Here is a 20,622-nt window from a genome sequence, read left to right on the forward strand (position 1 = left end):
GGGCCGCCCCCCAGGGTTGTATATCATTGTAATACTACTGAAGGGAATTGATTCTTTGTTTGACTTAACAGGTTTTTGGGGGTTATCAGAGTTTGATTTATCGAGATTTCACTGTAATACGGTTTTAGTAACAAGTATCAACGGTGACTCCATGTTCCATCCCACTGCAAGACGGGTTCAACAAGCTGTAGCCACAGACTAACTAGTTTCATTCAGACAATAATTCAACAGATTGGCATAAAATCACTTTGTGGCACGTATGCACAATTTGACTGAACTATGAATTTTGATGGTGCAGACATAATGAAAATACAGTGGACATTTTGTACGGCATACCATCATAATCATCATTCTCCAAATCCATCATGGGGGACGTTGAGCCACCCAGACCAAGCGATCAGATGCAGACTGCCACAGCTGTTGTGCACATGTCTTGTGGTCAACTTCTAGCTGTCGCACCCAGGTGCTGCGGGGTCTGCCCCTGGGTCTCTTCCAGGCAATGTCAAGGTGGAGTCCCCCTAGTACCTCGACGCTAAGCTTAAGGGCGGTATAGGCTGGCGTGTCATCCGATAGCGTCGGATGTGACCGAAGAGAGGATGGCGGCTCCGTAAGATGGTAGCACGGATATCCTCGAGACCGGTGGTCCCCATGATGGTTGTGTTGGTGACAAAGTTGGACCACCGGACACCAAGGAAAAAGCGTTTGTATGGTCATCAATCAACTGTCAAAACCAAGAGACTGGACACCCCTGACGGTCACCATTTCAACCTCCATTACCATTTAATTTCTGATATGATTTTAGAGGGTGTAGAGTCGGTTGGCTGACCCAAGGACTCAGTTCGTCTAAGCACGGAGAAAGTGTGGATGATGCGGTTCGGACTGTTGAACGACATGGTCTTAACAGCCAATAAGGCAACGATTAATCTTTCAATTTGTTCTCCAAGTGTCATTTGTTTCAGATCCAGTCTAACCCTCCAGGGTTTTACTCCTCCTTTGTTGCCCTCCCACTAAATTTTACCCTTTTCCTCCACCACCTGTTGCCCCCCCCCTTCCCCATTCACACTAACACCCTATTCATTTCTACTCTCCTTTGTTCCCCCTGCATCATTCCTTCCTTCTAACCTCTTCTGTTTCTTTCCTACCACACTCCTTTGTTCCCTTATCCCCTTTGTTCTTCGACCATACTGGTTTGCCTCCCCCCCCCCCCCCCACCCAGGTTGGAGGATGTCTTCATTGCATTACAACTGACATCCAGGGTCTAAGAAACCAAAAAGAAAAATTTGTTTACTCTCGTTTTACCTTGTTTTACCTTTATCTACGGGAACGGTGGGTTAAAAACTTCCATACACCAAGATGGACAAAATAATCCAGGAAAATAAGCTCCAAAACAACCTCATGTTGTGGCATGGTTGTAGACTGATTTTCATCCATTAAACGGAATTCGTACACTGTGTGTACAAAGTAGATTTTATCCGTGCTGTGTGCTCAACGCAATACTTGCTCGCGATTTGCAGACCGAATGTGGTATCGGGTCATGTGCATTGCCTGAACGGTTAATGTCGGTTGGAATTTTCTCCCTATTAGTTACCGGATTAGGGCCTACCACAAAAAAATTGATCAGAAAATGAAAATGATGAAAACAGATTGAAGTTTACTTGAGAAGTGGGGATTTATTACTGAGGTCCAGGCAGTTTATTTGCTGATGCGCTGCACGGTCTGCCATTTATGCCATAACTACTGTGTGAAACCATGAGCTGCACACCTGCTTGCAAAATGCAACGGTGGCGGAAAATTCGCCAAAAAAATCCACGACATAAATCACTACGAGCAGTACTCAGACCTCCAAATAAAATACATGTAAACGGAAAATACGTTCACAGAAAACACAGATCAAGTTCTGCGAATCAATAAGCAGAAATCCTTTTCTTCTCCTCCTGCATGCGCCTAAATCAGCAGATCCTTCGATTATCACTTTAGACTAGACTTTCCTCGAACATCACTTTGGCAGTTTTCTCTGCAGTGCGCGTGGCAGCGGAAACCAGTTCACGATGCACACGAGACGCATGCATTTACCACCGCCAAGCCGTTCGTGAAGGAAAATCCATGTTTAAACCATCCTGCTTTTATCTACATGTGAAAACGCTCTCCTGATGTTCCTTGAGATTGGGCATGAAAAGTACATGCAATGTAGCAAGGACAGTAAGGGCTTATGTGTGTGTCTTGCCTGGGTGCTCAGCGTGCTGAACAAAACTAAATTAATGTTGAGGTGCTTTTGATGCCTTTGATGATGTTACTGTGGCAGTCATTTGTACATTTTTTCTCCACGTCTTAGTAAGTTAGCACCAAAAGGATTTCACCCCACCAAAGTACCCCTATCCAAGTGGTCAAAACACGGACAAACTAGTTTACTAGTTCCTGTACAGGATCCTCTCCAAGATATAACAGTGTATATGGATGTTTCCTTAAACCCTGGTCCTCATTGGAACGATGACTCTGGCCATCGTGCGAGGCTTCCCCCTCCCTCTTCTAAAACCATGGCCATGCCCAGTACCGGTAGTTACACTAGTGACATCCACACCACTGCAAACACTGACAAAAGATACCGGTTTCCAGACATTCAACCCAATTCAAGTATCAACGAGCTGAACTCTTGGCCATTAAAGCTAATTGTAACAATAGTCCCCCTCGTGAAGTGCTTGCTGTTATAAAAAAAGTAGGCATAAACCGTCACTATAGAGGGCGTAGTGCAGGAAGAAACTTCCGCAGACCTTTTCGTCCTTTCATTAGTATCTGCGATGAAAAGTCTGCAACCCATTTGCCACTGGACTACAGCGATAGGTACACCGATCGGTACTTGACATCTATACCCAAGAGCACCAAACCAAGCACCATAAAGCCTGCCAAAAAGGACAAGACGTATCAGTATCTTCCTTGTATCTTCATGACAAACCCATGGTCTGTGGTTCACGGGTGGACGAACTTGGGATACTCTTGCAACACCGTCAAGCTGAATTAGCAGTTGTGACTGAAACATGGCAAACCCCTAACATCTCCAATGACCAACTATCTATTGATGGGTTTGAAATTTACACACACCATCGAAATGCAAGCGAGGTGGCAGCGTCGCAGTATACGTCAAGAATGAACTCGCATCACGCATCATTTCCAACATCGACATCCCAGATGAACTTGAGTGTTTGTGGGTGTGGATTCGAGAGACTCCCTCGCTCAGTATCTCGTAAAGTCGTTTGAGCTGTATATATCCCTCCAGGCTCTCCACATCAAGACACATTACTTGACCATTTCATTCACTCAGTTGACATCCTGAAATTGAGGTACCCCGATGCTGAATTTGTGATTCTAGGTGATTTTAACAGAACTGACATCCAGCCTCTCTGTAGAGCACACAGTTTCAAGCAAATAGTAGATCGACCAACCAGAGGTAATGCTACCCTGGATCTTATCATAACCAACCGCAAGCAGCAATATCAGTCTCCAGTGATTCATTCACCAATAGGTCGGAGTGACCATAACTGTGAAATCTGGGCTCCCTTGGTAAAAGCTGCTCAGTCCAACTGTATCCAAAAGCGTGAGACTAGACCTTTGCCCAACCATGCTCTTCAACAATTTTGGCCAGTGGATTACTTCACATGACTGGGATAAGGTGATCCATTCACCAGACACCGACTCCAAAGCCATTGCTTTCTACCTGACTCTCAATGTAGCCTTGGACAAGTACTTCCCTACAAAGACAATCGAATCACACAGTTAGGACATACCATGGATCAGCCCAGCCATCAAGTCATTTATAGTCAAATGCCAACAAGTATTTTCTAGAGAGAGAAAATCACTTCGATGGAGATTCTACAAGAATCTAGTGCAAAAACAAATAGGGCAAGCAAAAAGATTTTTTTATTCAGACAGACTTCAGCACCGCAAGTCATCAGAGCCTGCAAAATGGCACTGTGGCATTCAATTGTTAGCAAACCACCCCTAACCACAGGCTACAATAAACGTTCCAAGTTTATCATCTAGTGATGACATTGCTGATGCTGACTGCTCAAAGTAGACTCCCTATCAGCCCAGGTGATTTGCCTGCATTTCTCCCAGCCAACCAGCCACCTTGGGTCTTTGAATGGGAAATGTATCAAGAACTGCAAAAAAAAAATCAGTAAATCAGCTGGACCGGACAATATTCCTGATAAGATCATTAAGGAATTTGCATGTGAATCGAGTTTGCCAGTTGCAGATATCTTTAACTCTTCTCTTAGGGAAGGAGTTGTCCCCTCAAGTTTGGAAAAGTGAAATTGTAGCACCAATTCCTAAGGTGCTACAATTTCACTTTTCCAAACTTGAGGGAAACCTAGCAAATACTTACCCGTTTCTTTACTTTTGACAGTGTCTGGGGTTTTTCCAATGTATCCCATTGTGTACGTATATGGATTTTTTAGTTGATGAAACCTTATTTTCTTATAATTTTATCTGGTAGCTTTTTTTTTATTAAGGATTAGGGCTTTGCTACAGAATAGTACGGGGTGGGTATTTACATCAGTGTGATTTTATATCTAATAATGTAGTATATATTTAAATGTAATAACTGCTGATTTAAACTGTTATTGAACTTTTTAAAATCATTTTATTGACTGTTTTTGCAACCGGCCGAAACAGCCTTTGTTTTCGTTAAAGTTTTTTTTTCTTCTTTTTTTTTCTTTCTTTTTTTAGCCAATTCCTTAGCATTTGTACACGTTTTCATCATGGGAGGCACTTTGGGCACTCAAATCAATCCGATTGACTTTATACTGTTAGACCAGCATCTGAAGATGTGTGCCGAACATTCATGTCACAATGACGTCATCACGAGACCCGTGACGTCACAATATAGGTGCATATCTTGAAGGCCTATATCTCAATAACTTTAGGTCCGATTGGGTTGAAACTTGGTACATACCTAGACCGGGATGTGTTATAGATAAAATTGAAGTGACGTCACGATGACATCATCACGTGACGTGACGTCATATTGAAAGAGCATATTTTGAAGGCCTATATCTACAGAACTACGGGTCTGATTGGGTTGAAACGTGGTATGTACCTAATCCGGGATGAGTTATAGATGAAAATTTAAGTGATGTCACGAAGACATCATCACGTGACATGTGACGTCATGTTGAAAGAGCATATTTTGAAGGCCTATATCTCCATAACTACTGGTCAGATCGGGTTAAAACTTGGTACGCACCTAGACCGGGATGTGTTATAGATGAAAATTGAAGTGACGTCACGATGACGTCACATGTGACGTCATATTAAATGTGCATATTTTGAAGGACACTATCTATAGAACTGTATTGGTCCTGATCCCTCTACCCCACATGTTTCCTATCAGCCTTACATGACATAAAAATACAATAACAATTTATTTTCTTTTTTGATGTGACGTCATCATGACATCATCACATGACATGGGACGTCATAATTCAAAGACCTATGAGAATGTAATCACATATTTATATGTCACCATTAAATACATACATAACTACACGTCCTTCCTGGATGGAACTTTTACTTGAAACTTTGTCACATATGTCACAAAAAGGTTACCGAAACAGCCCTGTGTTTGTCCACAAACATAAATGTAGTTGTACATTAAACCGCAATTCGGCCTTCTGGTTGCGAGCGTTTGATAATAATAATAATAATAATAATTACCTTGGATTGGACATTTGGGAGACATCCCCATAGACTTGTGCACAAAGTTGTTCAAACTTAAATGTGCCCTAACCCAATATTCCCTTGTCCTTTTTCCACGAATTTCGGTATGTTTACTAATTAGACCACGAGCAACAAATATAACCTAATTGTGACATAACAAAATTGTGCCTCTAAAGGGAGGCTGTGACATTAGGGAGACATAAAAATGTCTCCCTAATGATCGAAGAAATTACAATACCGTGTCTCCTTAATGGTACATTTAGTCGTATTTAATTACCCATAATAATAATAATATTATTAATTATTACCCCGGATTGGACATTTGGGAGACATCACCATAGACTTGTGCACAAAATTGTTCAAACTTAAATGTACCCTAACCCAATATTCCCTTGTCCTTTTTCCACAAATTTCGGTATGTTTACTAATTTGACCACGAGAAACAAATATAATCTAATTGCGATATCACAATTTTGCCGCTAAATGGGGGCTGTGACATTAGGAGACATGGAAATGTCAATAACGATAACGAATTACGATAACTGTTTCCTTTAATAATGATACCATTACACGTATCATAATAAGAATAATAATAATTACCGGTAATGGGGTAATAGGGAGACTTTCCCATATTCCCTGGTCCTTTTCCCACGAATTTTGGTATTTTTACTAATTAGACCACGAACAACAAATATAACCCAATTGCGACAGCAAAATTTTGTCTCTAAAGGGGGGCTGCGCCAATAGGGAGACACCTAGGTGTCTCCCTATTAAGCCTGTGTCTCCCTACTACCAAATTTTCTACGCTAATGTGTCTCCCTAATAGTATATTTGTAGGAATAATAGTAATAATAATAATAATAATAATAATCTAGCGTGTCAGACAGTGAACAGGGCAAATTTCGGGCTCTGTAAATATTGCAAAAATATGGAGATCTCCTAAACAGAGAACCACCTAGTTTGGAGTGCTTACACAACATATCACATAGACAGCACTAGGACAGTTTGGGACTGGTCTGACTTCAAACTCCTGTTAAACGGAGGTGAGAAAAGTCAACTTTCATCGAACATTTGTATACTTCAAATTTGTTCTTGCTGATGCATCTGTGTTCATTCCGGGAAACACAATGCCCACGCCATCTTAGAATTCTAAGTGATAACTACACTGAAATCAAACAGCCTTACGCAGCATACACTGTTTTTCCATTGTTGACGTCACAATCCAGTCCATCTCGTGGAAATGATACAAGCTACCGAAAGGGCTTTGACAGCTAGACACAATATGCCACTTCAACTAGCTAGATCAACACACCGCATCGGTCGTCAGGCGGGTCATCGTGGACTGTGATCTCCAGTGGGGAACCAGATTGGGATCGAAAAATGTGCTGCTGGAACAAACTCTACCCACCAAGCCCTAGAGGAACACGACGCCGAGGACACTCCTCATAGTGGCCCCCTATGTGCAACAACTCGAAACCCGAAAAAAAGAACACGACAAAAATGGTCTAGGGAAGAGTATAAAGATGTTATGGAAGCATTCTACACCGCTTCACTAATACCGACTGAGACATCAACAACCAAAGCCGCCTACAACATATGGCGAGAAAAAAAACAACACACAGACTGAATCTGGATGCTAATAAACTCTCCAACATCAGGCGTGACATTGTATCCAAACAACGCCTAAGGCCAAAAAAAAAAGTCTCCGGTTTCTGGTATGGAGCTTGCCCCAAAAGTGGTGCGGCGACGCGGCTTTTTTTTTTTTTTTACCTGTTTTTTTTTGGGGGGGGGCTTCAAATGTCGGCTGATGACTGCAAATGGTGCCCGACTAAACTTAGTGCAAATATATGGGAGTCCAGAGAGGCCACATAAAGCTTATTCTCGATCATAACCCCATCTAAAAACATGTTAAAATTGTGCAGCAGCAGGATTCCAGTCAAACCAGTGAGTTTGGCGTTTTTGAGACATCATCTTGTATTGAAAAAAAAAACCTTTTTCATTTTGCCGACGCGCATGGCTACGGCGACGCGCGCGCATACCAGAAACCGGAGACTTTTTTGGGGGGGCCTAACAGAACTGGAACTCGAAAAACATCCGAGAAAAATAACGATGAACACCATCCACACCAGCAAAGCGGAGCATATTACTGACAATCCAGACAAGACATTACCTACCGAGCAACACCTACAGACAGCCTACACATACTGGCAGGCATAGCTCCCCTTGATATCAGACGTCATGTAGCAAGCATGAATGAGCGTAGTCGCCAAATTGAAGATGTACGTCATCCTGCCTTCAACAAGACTCCAGGAAGATGAAGAGCTTCCTGAGAAGCGTCGATCCTCTTGCAACATCTCCAGCTAGCACAAGAGTTGCCTTGTGGGAGGAAAGAATACCAAACACCCCAGCAACAACATCCTTGGCACTGAAGCCTCAGGAAGAGCTCTCACCTGGAGCTGACACCAAGTGGACTGAGTGGAAGTGCCTCAACCGCCTCAGGACTGGAGTAAGCCGTTCAAAAGTGAGCCTACAGAAATGGGGATATCTGGATATTGCCAGAGATGTAATCTGCGATTGTAGAACTGCACCCCAGACCATGCAGCATCTCTTCCAATGTCCTGTTTTGGAGCAAGTGTGCACAGCAGACGACCTTGCAGTCTACAATGATATAGCCCCAAAATGCGTCCAACAATGGCTGAAGTACATTTGATGTTTGTGGACATGCTAAGAAGAAGACCTACCGCTGATGTGGAAGTAGAACAAGCAGGAGTTACCACTGCTGTTCCCCCAGAGGCACAACGCCTAACAGAGGTTAACCCAGAAGGAGACAATGAGAGAGTAACAGAAATGATCACCAACATCCGACAGAAAATGGAAACACTGAAAGAAATTCCTGTCGAACAACGTACGCAAATCCCCAAAATCAAGAAAAACCATCAATCTACAGAAGCCATCAGACTTGCCAATGTAGCAGTCCAAAGCATCAAAGTTGAAATGACAAGCCCTATGGACCTTACAGAAATCAACCAGCTCATACACGCGGCCGCCTCATCCATTGCAGAAACAGTGGGAGAAAAACCAAGACAACAACGGAAGCAAAAAAGAAGAAAGCTGGTTTGGAAGGAGAAAATAGAGAAGGAGATTAGGAGGTTACGGGGACAACTATCACTCCTGTGCCAAGTTGAAAAGAACTCCAACATCAAAGAGAAAAAGAGAAAACAATTGGAACGAAAGCTTAACGTCAAACGTATGGAAGATATACCAACTGCCAAGGAAAAACTGAAGCAACAGATTCAAGCAAAGGCACAGAGACTCGGGAGATTTGACAAAAGGAGCAAGTTCTTTTGGCAAAACAAGATCTTTAAAGAAGATGCAAAGAAACTTTACCGAAAGCTTGGTAATAAGAAGATAGATGTCATCGAGCCACCCACCATAGAAGAAGTTGAGAAGTTCTGAAGAACCCCAAGAACTATAGACCAATCACTTGCCTACCCACAATGTATAAGATCCTTACCTCCATCATAACTGAGAGGACCTACAGCTTCCTTGACGAACAACAACCTGCTACCAGCAGAACAGAAAGGATGTAGAAAAGGAAGCTACGGCTGCAAAGACCAGCTACTTATTAACAAAGCCATAATGGAAGAAGCCAAATCTAAGAAAAACAACTTATCAACAGCTTGGATTGACTACAAGAAGGCATTTGACAGCGTACCACATTCCTGGATAGAGAAGAGCCTTGAAATCTACAAAATATGCCCAACAACTGTAAAATTCATGACAGAGAGCATGATGACCTGGAAAACCACCCTGAATCTCCACCATGCAGAAGGAACGTTAACATCCAGACTGATCAACATCAGGTGCGGAATTTTTGAAGGAGATTCACTATCACCACTACTTTTCTGTCTAGCGCTAGCTCCACTTAGCAATCTGCTGAATAGCAGTAGCTACAGATACAAATCAGAGTATGGGAAACTTAACCACCTCTTCTATATGGACGACCTCAAGGCATTTGCCAAGGATGACAACCAGCAAAAGGGTCTACTCACCATTGTGAAGGCCTTTAGCGACGACATCAAGATGGAGTTAGGACTCAATAAGTGTGCAAAGGCCACCTTCCAGAGAGGAAAACTGACCAAAACAACAGACTTAGACCTTGACATTGTCACTAAAATCAAGGAGCTGGAGCAAGAAGGCACATACAAGTACCTTAGAATAAATGAGGGCGACGGCATACAGCATTTAGCAATGAAGGAAAAGATCCGAAAAGAATACTACAGAAGAGTGCGTATGATACTGAAGAGTGAGCTCAATGCGGCCAACCGATTTGACGCTATCAACACCCTAGCGATACCTGTAGTGACATACAGTTTCAATATTATCAACTGGAAACTGTCTGACATCAAGAGAATGGATATCAAGACAAGGAAAATGCTGACCATAGAGAAGATGCACCACCCGAAAGCAGATGTTGACAGGATGTACCTCCCAAGATCCTCTGGAGGACGAGGCCTGATGCAACTTGAGCTGACCTTCAAGACTACCACCGTCGGGCTAGATGCATAGCTGACAAAAACTAAAAGGTCACTCCTCCAAATAGTGACACAACATGATAGAAAGAAAAAGTTCTACTCCATCAAAAAAGATGCGACAAAATTCAACAAAGAGCTTGACTATCCTAAAATCACCAATCAGACAATGAAGTATCTACGCTGTACGCCAGACGAGTTAAGCAGAAAGCAAAAACCAAGGGTCAAGAACAACTTCTGAAAACCTGGGAAGACAAGGTGATGCACAGAAAGTATCCCAAAAGGACGAGAGATGCAGATGTAGACTAACAGAGGACATTCCAGTGGCTCAGAAATACTGGACTGAAAGCAGAGACAAAGGGCCTAATCATTGCTGCCCAAGATCAGAGTCTTGCCACAAGATCATTTCACCATCACATCATCAAGGATGGACTGGACCCACAATGCAGGATATGTGGTAAATACGAAGAAACAGCTGATCACATTGTTTCTGGTTTTCCGGAAGTGTCGAAGACAGAGTACATACATGGACGTAATAAGGCAGCGGCATACCTTCACTGGAAGATATGCAGCAATTACAATATTAAGACGACAGGGGAGTGGTACAAACACCAGTCGACAACAGTCACTGAAAATGATGACGTCACCATCCTCTGGGACATGCCAATTCACACCGACAGGGAGGTGAAAGCCAACAGACCTGACATCATCATCAAGGATAAGAAAGAACAGACGTCTCAATACCGTCTGAACGAAACACCGCCGTAAAAGTAACTGAAAAACTCTCCAAGTATAAAGACCTTGAGATCGAGATTAACAGGATGTGGGGGATGAAAACAGAAACAATACCGGTGGTCGTCAGAGCTCTAGGACTAGTGAAGAAGGGTCTGGATAAATTTATCGACCGTATCCTAGGCAACATTAACATCAACCTAGTCCAGAAGATTGCACTCCTCGGAACAGCCCACATCCTACGTAGAATACTGTCCATTAAATTACATCTAGCGCCTCAGGTCCATAGTCTGGATCCGGCTCTCTAGGACGTACATTAGATTGCATAAAGAAAGATTTGTATAATAATAATAATAACTAGACTTATGTTTGTGGACAAACACAGGGCTGTTTCGGTATTTTTTTGTGACACGTAACATGTAAAGTTTCAAGTATATGTTCCATCAAGCAAGAAACTATTCAATTGAGCACTACGTTCTGTTTATAATAAATGGTGGCATATAATATGTGATTCCATTCTCATGGGGCTTTGAATTATGACGTCACATGTCACGTGATGACGTCATGATGAAGTCACATAAAGTTTCATCTATAACTATAATATTATGGTAAAGAAGAACTTAGACAGAGTATACATCGTTGAAAGCAAGTTCACATCTTTCACCAATTTTAAATTACAAGGCACTTCCGGTTTCAACCAGAAGAAAGGGTCACGTGATTTTGCACATATTTAAAAAATGAAGACCCTTGATAATTCTATCAATTCCCACAAAAATCATGTTCAGGTCTTTCACTGTTGATTTTATATTGATTTTTAAATATTAAATCTAATAATCTTTAACGAGACGTCACGTAACCCATGATGACGTCATCATGACGTCACTTCAATTTTCATCTATAACACATCCCGGTCTAGGTACATACCAACTTTCAATCCAATCGGACCGGTGGTTCTGTAGATATTGGCCTTCGAAATATGCACGTTTAGTATGACGTCACATGTCACGTGATGATGTCATCATGACGTCACTTCAATTTTCATCTATAACACATCCCGGTCTAGGTACATACCAACTTTCAATCCAATCGGACCGGTGGTTCTGTAGATATTGGCCTTCGAAATATGCACGTTTAGTATGACGTCACATGTCACGTGATGATGTCATCATGACGTCACTTCAATTTTCATCTATAACACATTCCGGTTTAAGTACATACCAAATTTCAACCCAATCAGACCTGTAGTTCTGTAGATATTGGCCTTCAAAATATGCACATTTGATATGACGTCACATGTCACGTGATGACTAAATCATGACGTCACTTAAATTTTCATCTAAAACACATCCCAGTTTAGGTGCATACCAAGTTTCAAACCAATCAGACCTGTAGTTCTGTAGATATTGACCTTCAAAATATGCAATTTTTAATATGACGTCACATGTCACGTGATAACGTCATCGTAACGTCACTTAAATTTTCATCTACAACACATCCCGGTTGAGGTACATACCAAGTTTCAACTCAATCGGACCTGTAGTCATGGAGATATAGACCTTCAAAATATGCACCTATATTGTGACGTGACATGTCACGTGATGACGTCATCGTGACGTCACTTAAATTTTCATCTATAACACATTCCGGTTTAGGTACGTGCCAACTTTCAATCCAATCGGACTTGTAGTTCTGGAGATATAGCCCAATCTGTCAGATCTAGCTGAATTCTGCTAGAAAACGGTCACAATAGAAAAATCGCATATAATGTGATGTCACGTGACTCATGAAGACGTCACGATGATGTCAATGTTCGGCACACAACTTCAGATGCTGGTCTAAGTGTGTGCCAAGTATAAAGTCAATCCAATTGATTTTAGTGCCCAAAGTGCACAAGAAAAAACGTGTACAAATGCTATGGGCAAAATGACTGAAAAGAAGAAAAAAAAAAAACTAGACATATGTTTGTGGACAAACATAGGGCTGTTTCAGTAGCTTTTTGTGACATGTGACATGTGTTCTATCAACGAAGGATGTGTAGTTCTGTTTATAATAAATGGTGGCATATAATATGTGATTCCATTCGCATAGGGCTTTGAATTATGACGTCACATGTCACGTGATGACGTCATGATGACGTCACATAAAGTTTCATCTATTACTATAATATTATGGTAAAGAACAACTTAGCCAGAGCAAACATCGTTGAAAGCAAGTTCGCGTCTTTCACCAATTTTAAATTACAAAGCACTTCCGGTTTCAACCAGGAGAAAGGGTCACGTGATTTATTTGCACATATTTAAAAAATGAAGACCCTCGATAATTCTATCAATTCCCGCAAAATTCATGTTCAGGTCTCGACCACCTATAGAAGAAAGAAAAACTAGAGGTCTATGTCTGTTTGCAACAGAACATAGGGCTTTTCTGCATTATGATTTTTTTTTAATCAATAATATGCCCTGAATATGCATGAACATAAAATCTGTCAAAGTTAGCCGAAAAATTGGCTAAAACGGTCACTGTGGACAGGATTTGACCTCGGCAATACGATGTATGTGCTTGTGTACAAGGTCTTTGCTTGGACAAAGAGTGATCTAAATAAATTACTGGCAAAGAGTCAAAAACGCACTTTGAAAATCGACAATTATTTTTAAATTTTTGATGATGTCATCGTGACGTCATTTCGAACTTTGAATACAAGTATGATTAACTACCTACCCACCAAGTTTTATGACAATTGGACCTTTCCTTATATGAGTTTTGAAAAATCACATTTTGATGACGTCATGATGACGTCACACATTTTTCAAGTTTTGTGCGAATAGCTATTACATAACAGACCAAATGCAAAAAAGAATTTTGCATTTTGCATGTTGCGTTCGGGAGATCCAAAAAAATAAATATTCATATAAAATCTCAGGATGACGTCATCATGACGTCACCTCATTTTAATCTATAACACATCCTGGTATAGCCACATACCAAGTTTCAACCCAATCGGACTTACATTTCTGTAGATATAAGACTTCACAATATGTACGTAAATTTTCAAAAATCAATAAAAAAAATAGGTGATGACGTCATATTGACGTCATAGTCTTGGCATAATTTTTGTATGAGGGTCTTCCTTGGCTGTAACTTTGATGACGATTCCAGATCGCCAAGTTATGAAAATGGTGGCTTGAAAACGTGTACAAAGCCAATAGGTTAAAAATCCCACAGCAGAAAAACTGCACCTTTAAATGCGTGATTTTCCTTTAAACTGAAACATTTTTATAAAATATTATTGGCTTTTCCGCATAGTTGCGGAAAAGCCTTTCTTTTTGTTCTCATTTTTTTTCTTGCTTCTTCTTCTTTTTATTCCCCGGCAAATCCCATAGACATTGTACACGTTTCTTCTGCCCCTCACTTTTGCCATTCATCTTTGTCATACATCGTTCAAAGTCAGCATAGGCTTAGTCCTTATAGCATAGATGTGCCCCGAAGAGTGACGTCATGGTGACGTCATCAAGTGATTTATTATGGATTTTTGAATAATTAATTTTTCCCATAGACTTTGTACACAGAAATTTAAAAAAAATTGTCGCTTTTCAAAGGGCATTTTCGACTCTTTGCCAGTTATTCATTTACACCACTCTTTGTCCAAGCAAAGACCCTAATTCAAACAACATTGTGGAATGATGACGTCATGATGACGTCATCCTGTGTTTATTTATAGGCAATTAAATTGTGACACTTTTAATATTTAAAAATGCATAAGAAATCAACCGTACGCGTCCGCAGCATTCTGTTGCCGGCAAGTGGTAGAGTAGGTTGAGGTCTTCATTTCATTTAGTGTGCGTGCAATCACGTGACCCTTGCTTCCGGTCGAAAAAGGCCCAAACCGGAAGTGGCTTATTATTTAAAAGTGGTAATAGATATGAACTTGCTTTTAACGGTGTTAGTCTCTTGGCTGATAGTATTCTTCAAATCATCTACCGATGACGTCATGCAATCTTCGAGCGCCCTCTAGCGACAGGTTGAAATTTAGCAAAAATGTATTTTGAATAGATGTCTGTGGCGAAGTTTGTCGGAATCGCCTAAATATTGGTGTATATAATTACCTTGACCACCTTAAGACGTGTGCGAAGTTTTAGGCGAATGACGTCATCAGACCGGAAGTTATAATGAAAAGACCGTTTTTCCTTAGAAAATTCCTGAAAAATCAACCATGGCAGTTTTTATATTAGTTTTTACTTTAATTGTAGATTTAAGGGTAGGTCTAAAACATTTCAAAGTTTCGAGGCGATAAGCGAACTCGAACATACCCTGCACACGCTTAAAACTTCACGTTGACAATACCTCTGCTTCAAAACATGCACAGGACAGGACGTCCACAATGTACATGTACATGTACATGCACGTACGTTGTACATGTACATAGGCACATACATCGTATGTCAGTCAGCCTGCAGCGCACGTGTTGCTGAGGTCAAATCCTGTCCACATTGACCGTTTTAGCCGATTTTCGGCTAACTTTGTCAGATTTTATGTTCATGCATGCGCATAGACAGTGACGTATTATAGCACTTTTGGCATTAATCTTTGTCAGATATCATTGAAAGTTGGCATAAGCATAGTCCCTATAGCCAAGATGTGTCCCGAAGAGTGAGGTCATGGTGACGTCATCAAGTGATTTATTATGGATTTATGAATTATTAATTTTTCTCATAGACTTTGTACACAGCTTTCTCCACAAGTCTTTCCCTATACAAAACTGATATATCTTACTCTTAGGCCAAAAAAAAAAATATTCGGTCTCTGGTCAGACCAAAGTTCCGGAATTGACGCGGCCACGCGGCCCCTTTTTTTTTTTTTTTTTTTTTTTTTTCTTCAAGCTTGGATTGTACAGACAAGGTGGGGAACTATTATGCTTTTTTGGTGTCCTCATGTACATTGGTGTCCTCCATTATTTGCCTTGGTGCTTTCGATCATTTGCCTTGGTACAATTTCCCATTCCTTGGTGCTCTTTGGTAAACAAAATTGAGGAGGTGCAAACTTGCTACTTGCGCAACTTTGAAATTTGCGCGCGCAAGTTTCAAACTTGCGCAAGTAGCAAGTTTGTGCTCAACAGTACTAGTAGTAACGATTGCACGAGGAACAGCGTGCGCGCGAAGGTTTATTAGTCAGACCCTATTTATATCTAACAGTACGTCTAGATTCCAGACTAGCTGCTACAACTCCCCAGTTCATTAGGAATTTTACTGAAAGGTATGCGACAAGGTATGCAACAAAATTCACGACATTGCAAACAAATTCGCATACGTGTGCGCACATATTCGAGAATTGTTTCACGACATCGCATACGTGTGCGCACATATTCGGATAAATTTTGCGACATCGCATACGTGTGCGCACATATGCGCGATAAATTTCTCAACAACGCATACGTGTGCGCACATATTCGCGAATTGTTTCACGACATTGCATACGTGTGCGCACACATTCGCGAGAAATTTCGCGACATCGCATACGTATGCGCACACGTTTGCGATATGCGATGTCCCTTCAGGGCCACCATACATACGCACATACATCGTATGTCAGTAAGCCCGCAGGGCACGTGTTACTGAGTTCAAATCCTGACCACAGTGACTGTTTTAGCCGATTTTCGGCTAACTTTGACAGACTTTATGTTCATGCATAGTCAGAGACGTATTATTGATTAAAAAAAATCATAATGCGGAAAAGCCCTATGTTCTGTTGCAAACAGACATAGATCTCTAGTTTGCTATTCTAACTCTTGGGAATATTTTCAATCAAATGACAGGCGTAAAAAAAATACGATTTCTTTTTCCTTCTCATAGTAGGTTCTCAGCCGAAGTTAAGAACTACTCAGTAAGATATATCAGTGAACGGGAAAGACTCGTGGAGAAAGCTGTGTACAAGGTCTATGAGAAAAATTAATTATTCATAAATCCATAATAACTCACTTGATGACGTCACCATGACGTCACTCTTCGGGACACATCTTGGCTATAGGGACTATGCTTATGCCAACTTTCAATGATATCTGAGAAAGATTAATGCCAAAAGTGCTATAATACGTCCCTGTCTATGCGCATGCATGATCATAAAATCTGTCAAAGTTAGCCGAAAATCGGCTAAAACGGTCACTGTGGACAGGATTTGACCTCGGCAACACGTGCTCTGCAGGCTGACTGACATACGATGTACATGTACATGTATATGCGTAACGTACGTGTATGTACATATAGACGTTCTGTGCATGTTTTAGAAAAGTGTCACAATTTAATTGCCTATAAATACACACCGGATGACGTCATCATGACGTCATCATGACACAATGTGCATGTACATGTACATTGTGGACGTCCTGTCCTGTGCATGATTTGAAGCAGAGGTATTGTCATCGTGAAGTTTTAAGCGTGCGCAGGGTATGTTCGAGTTCGCTTATCGCCTCGAAACTTTGAAATGTTTTAGACCTACCCTTCAATCAACAATTAAAGTAAAAACAAATATAAAAACTGCCATGGTTGATTTTTCAGGAATTTTCAAATAAAAAAGGGTCTTTTTATTATAACTTCTGGTCTGATGATGTCAATCGCCTAAAACTTCGCACACATCTTAAGTTGGTCAAGGTCATTATGTTCACCAATATTTAGGCGATTCCGACAAACTTCGCCACAGTCACGTGATTGCACGCACACTGAATGAAATGAAGACCTCAACCTACTCTACCACTTGCCGGCAACAGAATGCTGCGGACGCGTACGGTTGATTTCTTATGCATTTTTAAATATAAAAAGTGTCACAATTTAATTGCCTATAAATAAACACAGGATGACGTCATCATGACGTCATCATTACACAATGTTGTTTGAATTAGGGTCTTTGCTTGGACAAAGAGTGGTGTAAATGAATAACTGGCAAAGAGTCGAGAATGCCCTTTGAAAAGCGACAATTTTTTTTCGATTTCTGTGTACAAAGTCTATGGGAAAAATGAAATATTCAAAAATCTATAATAAATTAGTCGATGATGAAGAAGGGAAAAAAAAAAATGAGAACAAAAACAAAGGCTTTTCCGCACTTTGCGGAAAAGCAAAAAAAAATCAGAACAAAAACAAAGACTTTTTTGCAAAATTGCGAAAAAGCCAAAAAAATAAAAAAATCTTAACGAAAACAAAGGCTGTTTCGGCAAAAGTAACGAAACAGCCAATAACTAGCGGTTGTAGAAACAACCACACGGTGTTGGGCCATGGATTACCGCAAACTTTGCCACACACATCAACTCAAAATATGCATGTTTTAAATCCATGTTTGACTTTTCAACATGCCGCCAGACGTCACCTTTTACGTCACCTGTAAAATTGTTGTACAGTACTGCCTAGGCAGACACTCGAATCGTTGAAAGCAAGTTCGCATCTTCTGCTAATTTCAATTAATAAAGCACTTCCGGTTTTGACCGGAAGGAAGGGTCACGTGATTTTGCACTTAAAACCAAAAATGAAGACCCTGCAATATTTTATCGATTGCCATAAAAAGCAAAATCAAATCTTTAGCAGTTGATTTCATATTGATTTTCAAAGATTAAATATGGAAACATTTATTTGCTTGTAATATGACACTTGATGACGTCATTGTGACGTCATCGCCAGAAACCTCCAGAGCTATATTTACTCTGCTATATATAGCCACATCTTGATTATATCTCTCACGGTTGATTTTTTAGCAATTGTTTAAGGTTTAAAGGTCTTTTCTTTATAACTTCCGGTCTGATGACGTCATCCATTTTTTTTTTCGCGCACAGGTCTTTTCTGCATTAAGTTCATCATGTATGTTAGGTTTGAAGCGATCACCGCAATTTTTGTCACCTACATCAAGTGATAATGCATTTTTTAAACTGCCGCCAGAGGGCGCTCTAACATTTGATGATGTCACCTGTAATATGTTTGTACAGTGCTGCCTAGGCAGACACTCACATCGTGGAAAGCAAGTTCGCATCTTCTACCAATTTCAAATAATAAGGCACTTCCGGTTTCGACCGGAAGGAAGGGTCACGTGATTTTGCACTTAATACCAAAACTGAAGACCTTGCAATATTGTATCGATTGCCATAAAGAACAAAATCAAATCTGTAGCAGTTGATTTTACATTGCTTTTCAAAGATTAAATCTAGAAATCTTTGATTACTTGTAATATGATACCTGATGACGTCATTATGACGTCATTACCAGAAACCTCAAGAGCTATATTTATTGTGCTGTATACAGCCAAATCTTGATTATATCTATTACGGTATATTTTCTAGCAATTTTTTAAGGTTTAAAGGAATATACAACATTTGCAAACATCGAAAAATAAAACTACCAAGTTTTTACGAAATACCTTATTAGGATGTTGGTAAATGACAGTCTAAGGCATCCTGTAAAATTATGGCACCTGTTGTCAAGTCATTTTCAAGAAACTTGTATTTTTGTATACATTTCCAACGGTGGTCGGCCGATCACCGTTGGAAAAACCTAACTATTTTTCAACTACTGCTCCAAATTTACACTTTTCAGTCAAAATTTTGTTTGCTATTGGTTACATGTTCATGAACGGATGCAGGCCAGCTAGACTGGTTCCCTTACCTTACAATTTTCCGACAACTATAAATTGATCCATTTTGTCTTTAGTGGAGTCAGGGAACCAGACTACTTAAACATTTTTTGTTTTTCTTGGTTTTTCAAGCATTTTCAAAACACAAAACTTCAAACATGTCAGTTAAACAATATTTGATCTAATCCTATTATACTAACCCCTCAAATAGTTCATTTCTGAAAATTACAGCAAAAGCCAATGATGTACATTCCCTTTAAAGGTTTTTTTATTGTAACTTCCGGTCTGATGACGTAATCATTTTTTTTTTAGCGAACAGGTGTTGACTGCATTATGGTCATCATGAACATTTATTTTGAAGCGATTACCGCAAACTTCGCCACAGACATCAAGTGAAAATGCATTTTTGACGTTTTGTAACCTGCTGCTAGAGGGCGCTCCAACACTTCATGGCGTCACCCATTATTTTTTTTGAAAGGTCAATCCAGGCAGACACTTAAATCGTTAAAAGCAAGTTCATATCTTTTTCCGGTTTCGACTGGAAGGAAGGGTCACGTGATTTTACGCGCACAGGATAAAATGAAGATCATGTATTACCATGTCGATTCCCGCAAATTTCAGGTTCCGGTCTCTCATCTTGATTTTATATGGAATTTCAAAGATTAAATTTATTAAACTTTCGAGTGACGTCACGTGACCCATGATGACGTTATGATGACGTAATTACAAGAAAGACCATATGCGGTGGATTGGGCATTCATGTATTGACAAATGAAGTTCATATATGTTTCCATTTCTCCAAACAGTTCCGGAAACGAATTCTTGAGAACATGCTGAGAAGAATACAAACAGTAAAATCTTACAAAAACAAGAGGTATTGGGCTCAAGGCCCAACACCTAATAATGTAAACATAGATGAAAAGTACAGGTATATCTGTCACCTGTACTTTTCATCTACCAATGGCTGTACAATGAACTAATAGTGTGGTGCAATTGGGCGATAGCACAGATCCACCAATTGCGTCCAATAGAAACAGGAACGTTCATG

The 20,622-nt window shown here is 40.4% G+C and overlaps 1 protein-coding gene across 1 annotated transcript in view; it reads left to right on the top strand.

The window, feature by feature from the left end:
- LOC119720968 (serine/threonine-protein kinase Nek8-like) overlaps positions 1 to 20,622 on the top strand; it is a 189,496-nt gene that overhangs the window by 95,090 nt on the left and 73,784 nt on the right. The gene's annotated exons all lie outside the window — the stretch shown is intronic.

The sequence above is a fragment of the Patiria miniata genome, unplaced genomic scaffold, assembly GCF_015706575.1.
Source record: "Patiria miniata isolate m_02_andy unplaced genomic scaffold, ASM1570657v1 HiC_scaffold_9, whole genome shotgun sequence".
NCBI classification, from domain to species: Eukaryota; Metazoa; Echinodermata; class Asteroidea; order Valvatida; family Asterinidae; genus Patiria; species Patiria miniata.